Source organism: Epinephelus moara, chromosome 6, assembly GCF_006386435.1.
Source record: "Epinephelus moara isolate mb chromosome 6, YSFRI_EMoa_1.0, whole genome shotgun sequence".
NCBI lineage: Eukaryota > Metazoa > Chordata > Actinopteri > Perciformes > Serranidae > Epinephelus > Epinephelus moara.
Window position 1 is genome coordinate 12,699,343 of NC_065511.1, and position 12,351 is coordinate 12,711,693.

Sequence of the window (12,351 nt, forward strand, 5' to 3'; positions counted from 1 at the left end):
TGTGTAAAACCCACTCCACGCCTTCTCTCCTCCCTCTTTCCGACTTGCGCCGGTAGGAGGGACGGAGGTGGGAAAGAGGAGTAGCTGCGCCAGGCGCACGGTGTGCCAAACTTACAAAATCCGCCTGGACACACCCAGTTGGCGAAGCGCAGGTGCGCTGCGCCCCCGCCGCGCCCGGTCTGCGAAACTAGAGCCCTTGGTGTCTACAGTCCCTCTGGACACAATCCACTTTGCTCGTATTTGTGTTTCTCTTCCAGTGCTCAAAGGCACTGTGTGTGTTAATGTGTGACAGACTGAGAGAATACATTTAGTAAAAAGTACAAATTAGGTTTAACAAATGAATACATTTGTGTCTCAATAATGAATGAAATGCTTATTTTCCTTAAATAATTCAGGTAGATATGGCCTTGGTGAATTGATTTAAGAATAGCCTTTGGCATGCCATTTAAATGTGTGCTGTGTGGGTAATCTACTGTCTTTCTGCAGGAGGACGAGACTGTGCATGCATTGACTGTGTGTGATAATCCATCCACGCATGCATCAAAGTCTCCAGGCAGCTTTTCTCTCCTTTAAGTAAATAAACACTCAAAAAGGCAAATCAAATTCCAAGGCTTTAGAGGTCACTTTCATTTCCTGTCTGCCATCACATATATTTGGAATGCAGCGAAATGGGTAGTGGAAGGTCAGCTTCAGGAAATATCAATTGCACCTGCTGCACAAATTACTACTACAAAGGAGGATTAGGGCCATGTTAAAGGAACAAAAATATCTTAGATTTCGAGAATAAAGTCGTAATATGAGAATTAAGTCGAAAAAGCAACAAAGTGTGTGCAAACAGTGTTGGAGTAAAAGTAATATATGTTTCGGCAGTACCAAAGTAATATAATTCATTACCAACAAGATTTCAGGTGATATTATTACATTTACAATGTCACATACCACCTGGAAACTGTTTATTGTTTTCATTTTTCATTCATCCACACTGATCCACACTGCTGCACTTCCACCAGTGCGCCACCAGAAAAAAACATCCCCTGGTTGTTGTGTCATATACAGACTACATTATAGAAGGATTCCGCCGGTGATCGCACATCTGGGTGATGCTGCACTGTGCATTATTATGATCAATGTGTTTTCATTCATATACCTACGATGCATCCCATTCTGCTTTGAGTTCTAAGGCTGCCTTAAAGCAGCAGGGATAAGGAGCTGGCCCCCGGTGTGTCCCGTTGATCAACACATCATATGTGTGTTAATATGTTGGATGTTTTTCCATTCACATCCCCTACAATGGAAGAGCAATACCGGCAAACAGTCCTGTTCTTATGCATAACTCTCTCTGGTGCTGCTGAAGCTGACTGGTAGACGTGGGTCTTCCAGCTCTGGTGTATTAATATGCACTTGTCACAGTGACTGACCCCATACACTACTCCATTTGTTGTGCTAACCTGAGCATTTGTCTGCTGTGTCTTATATGATAGGCCAAATTATTGATCCCTATCTCATAATTGATCAGACTTTGATCCTCTGTCTGCCTGTTCCTGTGTTCAGAGCCATTGGTTTCTAGGTACTGTTAAAACTTAAATTACTACCCCCACACTGTTTGCACACACTTTGTCTCTTTTTATACCACGTGACCTAACTTTCTGGTCTTAATCTGTGACTTTTTTTCTCCTAAAATTACAAATTTAATCTTGTAATATTTCAACTTTATTCTCATAGATTTATGACTTTATTCTCAAAATCTAAGATTATTTTTTTCTTGAACATGGCCCTAATCCTCCTTAATAGATTACTATTAGATTATTACAGCAATACTGACTAACTTGTGGTCATGTGGTACATGAAACACGAAAGTGCCACAATACATCAAAGCATTCACTTACCTGTGGAACTCATATGTGTCCTGGTTAGACTTGGATAGTCTTTCAGTGTTCTTAAATGTAGCTTTGAAACCTCAGGCTATATAAGCCTAAGAAGTGTCTCTAAAGTTTTTTGATCATTTTAAACAGCAGAGGAACGATCACGATGGAATCTTGGCGATACCATTAACTGACTGTTTTAAAAAATTATTACATTGTTGTCCTGGGGTAATGGGTACAATGAACAAAGAGACCTGAAGTTCTTCCAACCATGATGTAATAATTAAATGCACCCAGAGGTGGTTTGGGCCACTAGTGGCCCTATGGAGCAATGTTTTAATCAGTGGACCCTAATTTGGTTTGTACTTAGATGCACACAAGCAAGCCTGCAACACGAAACACATTATCAGTGATGACACAACAGACTGCAAGGTAGTAAATGTGGATGTAAACAATGTAGGATTTAAAATAATTTTAAAAATGGCAAATGTTTTATGAGGAGGAAAGTGCAATCGACTGTTAGACCTCAAGGATACATGCAATTTGTTTTGTTTACAAGAAAACTCCACAGGGCACCTTTAATTTCAGGATAATGGGTCTAAAAAAGGATGTGTACACAAACATTGGTTGCTCTGGCTTCTGTGTGTGTGTGTGTGTGTGTGTGTGTGTGTGTGTGTGTGTGTGTGTGTGTGTGTGTGTGTTCCAGCACCATACTGTTTGTTCAAATAACAATGGGATGGCATTTAAAGCTGGGTGGTTGTTATAAAACTCGATCAGACGTGCACTTTAACAATAAATACAATGATGATTTTGCTTTGAACTGGGTGACAGAGAGACAGGAGCCTTCATTACATCAAAGTTAACTAAACAACTGAAATTTATTTTAGTTCACACCGACCACAAAACAAATTTTTGTATTGCATTAGGCCTACTAGCATGGTAAACATGGCAGCTCCATTCTCTGAACCAGCAACAACACTGTATTATTTTTTTCATTGTGCCACAGCAATGCATGACTGCTTCACTTCTTCCGTACTAGCCACAATTAAAGACCAACCTAAATTCCTCAGAGCATTTTGCCAAGAAGCAACTCAACAAAATAAAAGGTAGTCCTATGGCTTCACTCACTATTAATCTCTGAGCCCTCTCCTTTTTTGAGTTGTCTCTGTGAAGTGTTCAGGGATAGAATTCCGGTGCACACAGACGGCCACAATGTTTGTCCTCCATCTTGGTAACGTCAGGAGAATCTCGACTACATCTCAATGCTAATAGGCCTTTGCAACACAGCGTCACGCAAATTTCACGCTCAAGCTGAACATTTTTTAACTTTAACTGGCGTGAATCCACGTCTATTCACGTCTTTGCACTGACTTTGCATGTAAACTTGTCACACAAGACGCTCACATCATGTTCAGTTTGAACACACCATAATACAGACCTGACATGTTTGCCTGAACATTGTTTGTTGTTTGACAGTGTGCATACATGTATGTGCATGCATGTTCTCAACCAGGCATCCTGAGACTCTTCAGTTTCTCTTGTTGCCTCCATCCCAGCTGATTGACACTTGTGTCTCCAAGTGGCCATCTGCTCCTTGTTTATTCAGACTGAATCACAGCTGCCATAAGGGGCTGTAAATCAGGTAAATTGTTAAAGAGAGCAGTCTGTGTTGAGGCCCGAGGCCCATCTGTGTTGTGGTAAGATGGATTCTTCTCACAGAGGGGCTGATATCAGTCTGTGTACATGTGTGTTTGTATGCATGCATGAAGCAATCCCAGTTGGTACTGCGCACAATAATTTCCATTCCCCTTATGATAAAATTAATGTCTCTCCTCGAGGTGTCATCATACCGATCTCTGCTTCTTGCAAATTCATTTGGAAAAACTGACAACAAAGCTGCGGCACATCAATTTATGTTCCTAACTGAATGTGAGCAGCCGGCTACCTGCACATTAAAAACACGAGTCCCTTACTTGATAGTGTCATCTTATGTTAGGCTGTAAGCATATTGATGGGGACTCGAATCCTCACAGCACATCATGGGGTATTATGGAGTTGATTTACTGATGAATTATGCATTAAGAAACAATGGGGTGTGCTGTTTATGAAACAGCACCTATGGCTGTCATAAAGATAAACTCCTACATAATGTGCACTCACTTACCTATTTCTTTTTTTTTTATCTTAAGGCATTCTGTTATTCTGTTGTGTTGTAGATGGAAAAGGTTTTGGCACTGTAGTGTTGCTTATTCATCACTGCCACTTTTAAACTCCAGGAGTGGAATGAGATGAAATCTAATAGGTTAAAGCTGCTGTGCAGATTAGAGGCTCAGGTTTAAAAACGTATCAGCGTGACATTCTTTGTGGGTTTCCAGTCTTGTGTCTGCCCGATCCAAGTAGGTTTTCCATTTGTCTGTCAGTGTCTAATGCCTTTTGTGAAGAGGGAATTAAAGTATATCTGTTAATTCTCCAAGATAACATACCAACATAAGTATCCACAACCGTCACTGCAGCAGTGATGTAGATCTTAGACCTCTACCAGGCAGTTCAACCCAGCTACGCACACAAGTTTTTGCAGCCTTATATGCCACTCAGCACACAGGCTGAGAGATCAATCCCCCTCCTACTGAGTTCAGAAACACGTCCGCTACAACTTCACTCACAAACTAACATTTTCAAAAGCCACCCGGTGGGATTTGGCGGTTGTTGCATGTGTCACACGGATTGGGATGTAACCGGCTTGTTTACGCTGAGAGGAGGATGGAGCCCGACACGGCCAGCTGCTTTTCGCCACTTGAGCAGATCCACCCCCGTTCGCCTCTCTTGTTACTCATTTCCCTCTGCTGCTGATAACACACTCTCTTGATCCTCCTCTGCTGCTCTCATTCTGCATCCACAGCCTTTTCCAGCCTTGATTTCTCGAAAAAAAAAAGAAAAGAAAAAAGCCGTTGACGGAGAATAAATGTCAGTAGCCTCACGCTGATGCTGAATTGCGCTCGTGTGTATGCGTGAGGGCCTTTTAGCAGGTGCCTGTACCAGTTCTTGAACTGCTCTCGACTCGCATCGCAATCACAATGCCATACTTTCCATACAGGAGTGTCAGTAGCCAGCCTGTATCAAATTCAAGAAGCAGATGCTGTTTGGATTAGTCCTCCACACATCTGCTTGTGTTCACTTGTTCCAATGCCCTGAACTTTAGTGGCTGCAGTCAAATCCCACTGGATTTTGAGATGGCTTGAAAATACAATAAATTATATCTTTCACATTGATTTTTGTGCAGATTAACCAAATAAGATAAAACATATTAATTATTGAGGTTTAGAGGTGCTGATAGGCAGATTTTGTAACAGACAGAGCCAGACTAGCCATGTCCCCTTGTTTCTACACATTATGATAAGTTAAGCAAACAGTAGTAGTAGTGGCAGTAGCTTCATACAGAGGGCTCCAGGGATGATGTTTTTTGTAGGCCTATATAAAGGCCTATGGGATTTTTCCCATTGGATTTTGGATTATTGCAGAAAATAAGCTCCGTGGCAAACAAACGTTCATGAAACTTGCACTTTTGTTCAGCAAGATAATCTTCACAAATGAACACTATTATTATGATTAGAACAATATGTGAAAGTCTCTTAAGCTTGTGTTAAACACAGACCTTATTTCAGGCATCTAACCAAAAACCCATTCAAAAAACATAGTGACTTTGAGACAAGGGAACCATGAGTATAATTTCCAAGGTTTAAGACTCATTCCTGGGGCACACTACTGAATGAAAAGTGGTGTCGATCAACTCGTCTAATTTGAGGCCAGCAGATTTCCAAAGTGGGTGCCTCAAAAGTCTCGTTTCCACCAAACACTTTCGGTATGGTACCTTTGGAACCGAAAGTAACCCTTCAGACATGGTAACTGGACCCCTAGCGTTTCCACTGCAAACCGTACCTGTAAACGTGGGTGGGGTTGTTGTCACTCACTGCTGCGTCCAGCACTCAATGTATTTCCTCATTATCGGTGACACAGAGGGAGGTCTGCACCTCATTTATCGTCTGCAAGACGGTGTTGCACACTGACATTTTCAGAACAAAATAAAACAGGATGCAGTGAGAGTCTCTCTACATGGGATATTTGAAAATAGTGGTTTTGTGCATTTAGTCCTTCTCAAGCAAGCTCAGGGGTTTAGTGTTGCCCAGAGAAGTGGTGCTACGCAAGCTGTTATTTTTCTCTGAGGGAGGATTAGAATGTATTCAGTTCACATAATCCGGACGAAAATTAATATAAACGCTTGAAGATCCACTCATTACTAAAAGTGTATGTCATATAAAAACTTGGTCTGGTCAGCGTTGTCATATCGAATATTTACTGTAAGGTGTCGATGGTTCACATAGTCCAGTCATGCATTGAGTAACATTACAAGTTAACGTTCCACCTTAAAAGTTGCCGGCAGTTGGCCCAGTGAATTAAGTTACTTTTTCTCCATCTGCAGCTGCTGCAAGAGGCGGCACAACATCCTTTCTTTTTATAGTTACAGTTTACTAATGTATAAAACTCTGCACATTATGAACAGCAGTTACATGAGCGTCAGAACCAGCCACAACTCAGCCCTGAGCAGAATGACCGTCGGCTATTGACCAATCAATGGACTGCAGCGTTCACAGTTCTACCTTTTAGTACCAGATCTGTACCCCAACAGAAGGGGGGACCAAAAGTGGGAACAGTATGGAAGTTCCATTGCTACCATCCACAACTTTTTGCAGAGGAAATGGAAAAAAAGTGTACTAACTGAACTGTACTGTACCATACTGCTCGGTGGAAACGGGGCTAAATAAGCCAAGGCTGCTACAAGATTTCATGATTTCCATTTTTCATTGCACATTGTACTGTTTTTATTAACATCCCACCAGATTTAAAAGAACGCTGCACTTTTACTTAATTTTATGTTACATTTTAATGATATCTGGTTGTCGTTACACAACACGCTTTCAGGCAGGTTCATTTTCCTGGTGCACAACAGTCAGAAATATTGACTTTCAGGCCAAGCAATGTAAAGATTTGTTGAGAAAAAAAGCTGATAAATCTCACTGTTGACCAAAGTGGGCTACTTTTACCCCTGAACAAAACCAAACACTTAATGTCTGAACAAAATGTAATTTAATGATGTACCATCCTCCCTTTTATTCATTGTTCAGTTCAAGTTTAATATTTATATCTGTTAAGGTTGAACTGATAGGACTCAAGAGCAGGACTTAACTCAGGTTCAGTTCAAATCAAAAGTCTTTAATGAAGAAGGCAGGTTCGGTACACTGGAAGGCTCTTTAATGAAGAAGGCAGGTTCGGTACACTGGAAGGCAGTCAGACAAGGCAGAGGTATCCAAAAATGCTAAGGCAGAGGCAGGGTCCAAAAAACAGAACTAGATCATACACTCACGAGACTAACACTGGGAAAAAGGCTGGGACACTTACAGAGAACTGAAAAGACGAACTGGCAGAGACAAAGGGATGCACACAGACTAAATACACAAGGGAAGGTGGGATAATGAGACACAGGTGACACTAATCAGGGCGGGGCAGGTAATCACACAAGGCGGGAAACACAGGAGGACAGGAGGTGAGGATCTGGAATGAGAGGAAAATACAAAATAAAACAGGAAGTAACCAAAAATGCACAAAGACAGAAAAACATAACTATACTCAGGGACTAGATGTTACAATATCCCATCCATGGCCCACTAGAAATTAAGTTTACACCCAACTAATCTCAAACAGCAAATGAGCTTTTGAGGGAAACGTGATGCCAAGCAAATTACGTTTTCTATTATAATGGAATTGCTGCAAATGAACATACCCAGAAAGCAAAATGTTCACTGACAATATATTTATCTTCCGCCAAAATAGGCAATACATATCCAGTTCTACTGACAGCATTATCTTTGAATTATTACCTTTTTTATTAACATTTAATCGAATCTTTCTCTTTTCTCTTTATTGCTTTTTTTTCCTAAACCTAAGACAGGAGTCTGGATGCAAACCCTGGGTTGTGATGTCATAGTTCTGCACTGATGTCCACCCCGACCACCTCCCTGCGAGTCCAGCACAGTACATAAATGTCTTGTTTCATTAACTCAAAGAAACAATCTCGGAATCCAGGCAGCAGTTACGTTGTCATCACAATGAAATTATGAATTCAATTTAGTAATATACAAATTTCTAGAAGACAGAGTTGGATAATCCACACTGGCCAGTATTATTTAACATGGCATTGATGTTAGAGCATATATGTTACAAATTTCACAAAAGTAGCATTAGTTTTACTGGTCGCTAAAATAGATTCTTGTCAGTGATATTAATTGTGTCTTTTTTGGCTGAAAAAATGCATTTGTATGGATTTTGTTTGCAGAACCACTGCTCCAGGCAAGAAAGTGTATTTCCCAAAATGTCAAACTATTCTTTAAATGAGCTGTTGTGCCACAACATCCTCTCAGATATTACCTGCTAAATAACAAACACAGGAACCACCTTTCATGAACAACATACTATAAATTTGCTGGCATTCAACTACTGTTATACATGTCCCTGAGGTTTATCCATTAGTACATACACAAAGATATGTTGTTGCTATTATCACTTAGCTCCTTATTTTTTTAATCCTCATGAAAGCCATCAGAAAAGCAATAAGGTCAGTGGGCACATTTCTATCAACACTACTGCCTTAACCGTGACAGTTCAGGGCTGATGAGGGAGCGTCAAGAGGCTGATCAGAGCTGCAGCACCCCCCATGCGTGGCCTGCCCTCCATTAACATTTCATTCTGTCATGCACTATTGTGATAAGCCCACATCTTCTCAAGCCCGGGTGAAAGAGGCTGACAGCTCATTTCCAGTAAAAATGGCAAACGACTGTTAATGTGTACACATTAGTGAAATGGGGAGAGTAAACAGGTGAACTATGTGTAGCTGTGTGTGTGTGCTACCTGTCATGTGAAATGTAAAGATCAAATTTCTTTTGAAAACCTTTACGTAATGGATGCTTCATACAGTAATGATAGATAGCAGTGAAAGGCTTTTGAAACTTCAATCAAGAAGTAAGTTATGTCTATTGAAAAAAGTATTTTCTCTATGGCTGTTCACATATCGATCAAAGTCTTTCAATCTACTCTAAGCTCTGGAGATGTGAACACTTGACCATTGTCTGCTGTCCGCATGGCAGCCAGCAGAGATCTATATTTTTCTGTTGCAGCCAGCAAGACACCAAGCTCACCGGGGTTCCGCAGAGGCTGACATTTCTCCTGTCACGCCATCTAGTTCAGCCCAAACTGAGACACACACACACACACACACACACACACACACACACACACACACTTTCAGTCACACCAGAGAGTCTCGATTGGCACTGTGTTACATCTTTATAGGGGACTGAGTAAGTGCTGCTCTGGATGTGAAGGTATTTCCTGCTGCTTTCCATGTTCACTCTTTGTCTTAAACTTCACACACTTCACTGGGCTGCTATCTGGTTTCCTTTTCTTTTTTAGGGTGGCTTTTGCCTTTATTTAACAGGACAGACGTAAGTGTGAAAGGGGGAGAGAGAGGGGATGACAAGCAGCAAAGGGCTGCAGGCTGGAATTGAACCCACAGCCACTGCAGCAGTGACAGTGCCTTTGTACATGGGATGCCAGCTCTAACCACTGAGGTACTGGGCGCCCCTCTGGTTTTCTTTTATTATTTTTTTTTAAGATTTATAGGTTTTATCATTTTAGCCATAAGCACAATGTCACAAAGCAGTAAAAGTGTTAACTTCTCTGTTCCATTGCCTGGTCACATTAGCATGTAAAATGGCTCAATTTTGAGACAAAACTAACTCATTTCAATAAAATTGCAGTCATCAGTGGATTCACATGCAAATTTTTTAAGTTCCATTTTGTTTAACTTCGACATGCCATTGAAAACTAGCAAGCCATTTACACAGCACTGACCTTTGGGGTTACAGAGGATCCAAAATGGAAGATGCTATTGTAGCCTGTTAGCTCTCTTACACTATCCACTTGAATATTCCTGCTCGGTGCTACAGCTGAAATGTTTATCAGGCAGCTGTAAGTACAGGCAATCCCCTGCAATGTGTCTCCCATCTGTGATGATAAAATATTTTTTGTTTGCTGCATGTGCTCTCTTTGTTGGTAGCCTGGCACTGATGCATAGGAATTTGCATTGCGGAAAGGCTCTGCAAGACAGATGGCCAAAAATTTCTGCCACAGCTGGCCAACAGCCAGATTGTTGATTGTTTGACCAGTAAAATCCCACTAAAATTATGCGTCAAATGACAACTTTGATCCAAAATCTGTTTGGAGTTAAAATCTGCTAAAAGCATACATTGTCTGCCACCTTTTATCAAGCCCCTCTGTCTAAATACAAACTTCACAAAAGCAAAATGGTTTGCAGACAGTTATTATGAGACAGGAGCCAATGGTGCTAATACGTCTTTTGAATTAACTGTGTATACCTGATGTCACATAAGTGACCAAGCTAATGAGCTCACTAAATGACAGTTAGTATGGTCATTAGGAGAGTTTTTTTCCCCTATTGGATAAGTCTTAAATAACTATCACTGTTCCAAATGTCGTCTGCTACGTTTGAAGCCTCTATTGAGGTTTTTGAATAAAGCTTTGAATGTCTGTCATCATATTTAATTATGTCGTCCAACTTAATCACCAAAAAAAAAAAAAGGTTGGCAGGCACTGTATGTTTCCATAAACCGAACATTAGATTACTAGGTACGTCATTATGTAGCGTATGCATTACAAAATGGACGTTTTAACAATGTTGGGGTTAACGCATGGTTAGATTTAGGCACAAAAACACTTGGTTATGATAACGAAAAGATCATGTTTTGGCTTAAAATACCCGCTTTTCATGGCACTATCCCAGCAGGAAATGCAGTGTTGTCTTGGTAAAAAACATCCAATTTTCATGGCACTATCCTTGCTGCAAAGATTATCTAAAAAAACAACCATGTTTGGTGGCCAAAAACACTACTGGAAAACCAGTAACCGCTCACTAAAAAACCAACCGGTTTTCTCTTTTCTTGGTCTTGAATGATGGTCTGCAGTGGTCTACAGCTTGGCAGGCGTCCCGCCTAGGCTCCTTGGTGTCACACCATCCCCTCCACCTCCAGATGACAGCTCATATACATTACTTTAGAGATGATTAAATGATATGTATATAATGTAAAAATGTAACATATTCATGATTTATAAAAACTTATTCTAACATTTTCTTCTGGCGACTGGGCTGCATCATCACCAATGGCGGTTTTGGGGGGGGTCCAGCAGGAGCCAGTGCCCCTGTAACTCTGAGTCGGAGGGGCAACGCAGAATGCGGAACTATCGTCTCAACAGGTAGCCGGTCGGACCACTTAAAGTGGCGCATCCACGGATCATGCGGAACACACCACACAAGGAGGAAAAGGGCGCGAGTTTTCTAGCAGTAATTTGTGTCTGTTTGTGTGTAATCAATTTGAGTCTTACCTTTTGTTTTCTTTTCGTATTGCATATTTTGTATTGTTTTGCATATCTGTTTGTGAGTGAGAGAGTTTTAAGAGAATATTTTGTCCGCACATGATTTAAAATAATAAAATAGTTAGTCATTTTTCTTTTGATTACTAAAATGTTTAACCACTAATCCTTAGCCGTATTTTAAGTGTAACCCTTCAACATAACATACCACTAGAGTTTTTATCAGTAAAAATAGAACATTTAACACACATAAAAAGCACAAAGATGTTGAAATCTAGGCATATTCTGCCATCATAACTTGGCTCTCAGAATTCACGAGATTGATGCCTTTAAATCAAATATATACAAAATTTTCTCCCAGGGGAGCATGCCCCTGGACCCCCCTACAGGGTTCAGGACCCTCATTCTACAAAAAGTATAATACTATCAATGTAGCTTAATCTTTACCTGCAACGTCCCAACATTATTTTTTTAATTCTAATGTCAGCATTATGAATAAAGTTTCAATGCTTCAAACTATTCGATACAGCCCTAAATGGCGTACAGTCCCAAGAACATTATGCCAGAGTTGAGTATAAACTGCACAGCACTGAAAAAAATATAGCTAGTCATAGCTCAGGGAGCTATTCACACTAATGTTAGCATGTTCTTGGTTAGCTAGAATGTTAGCGCTTAGCTTGCTAGCCATAGTAGTTCATTAGCACTGTGAATAGTCACTACATGACCAAGCTTCTAGGGCCTTTTAGAGATGTGCAGTGCCACTTCCTCAAGCACATACCGGGCCTCAAGAATGAAAATTGTAATGAATAATGAATGCAATCTTTCACCTCTTCTGTCTTCAGACACCGGGGTGGCAACATGTCACAATGCATACATAAGCTGATTTGCTCAACAGACTTTTTTAAAGTTTGATACAATTACATGCAGGTAATTTATTTTAATGAGAAACTGTTTTGTGAAAAATTAAATCATGTAACGAGATGACACATAT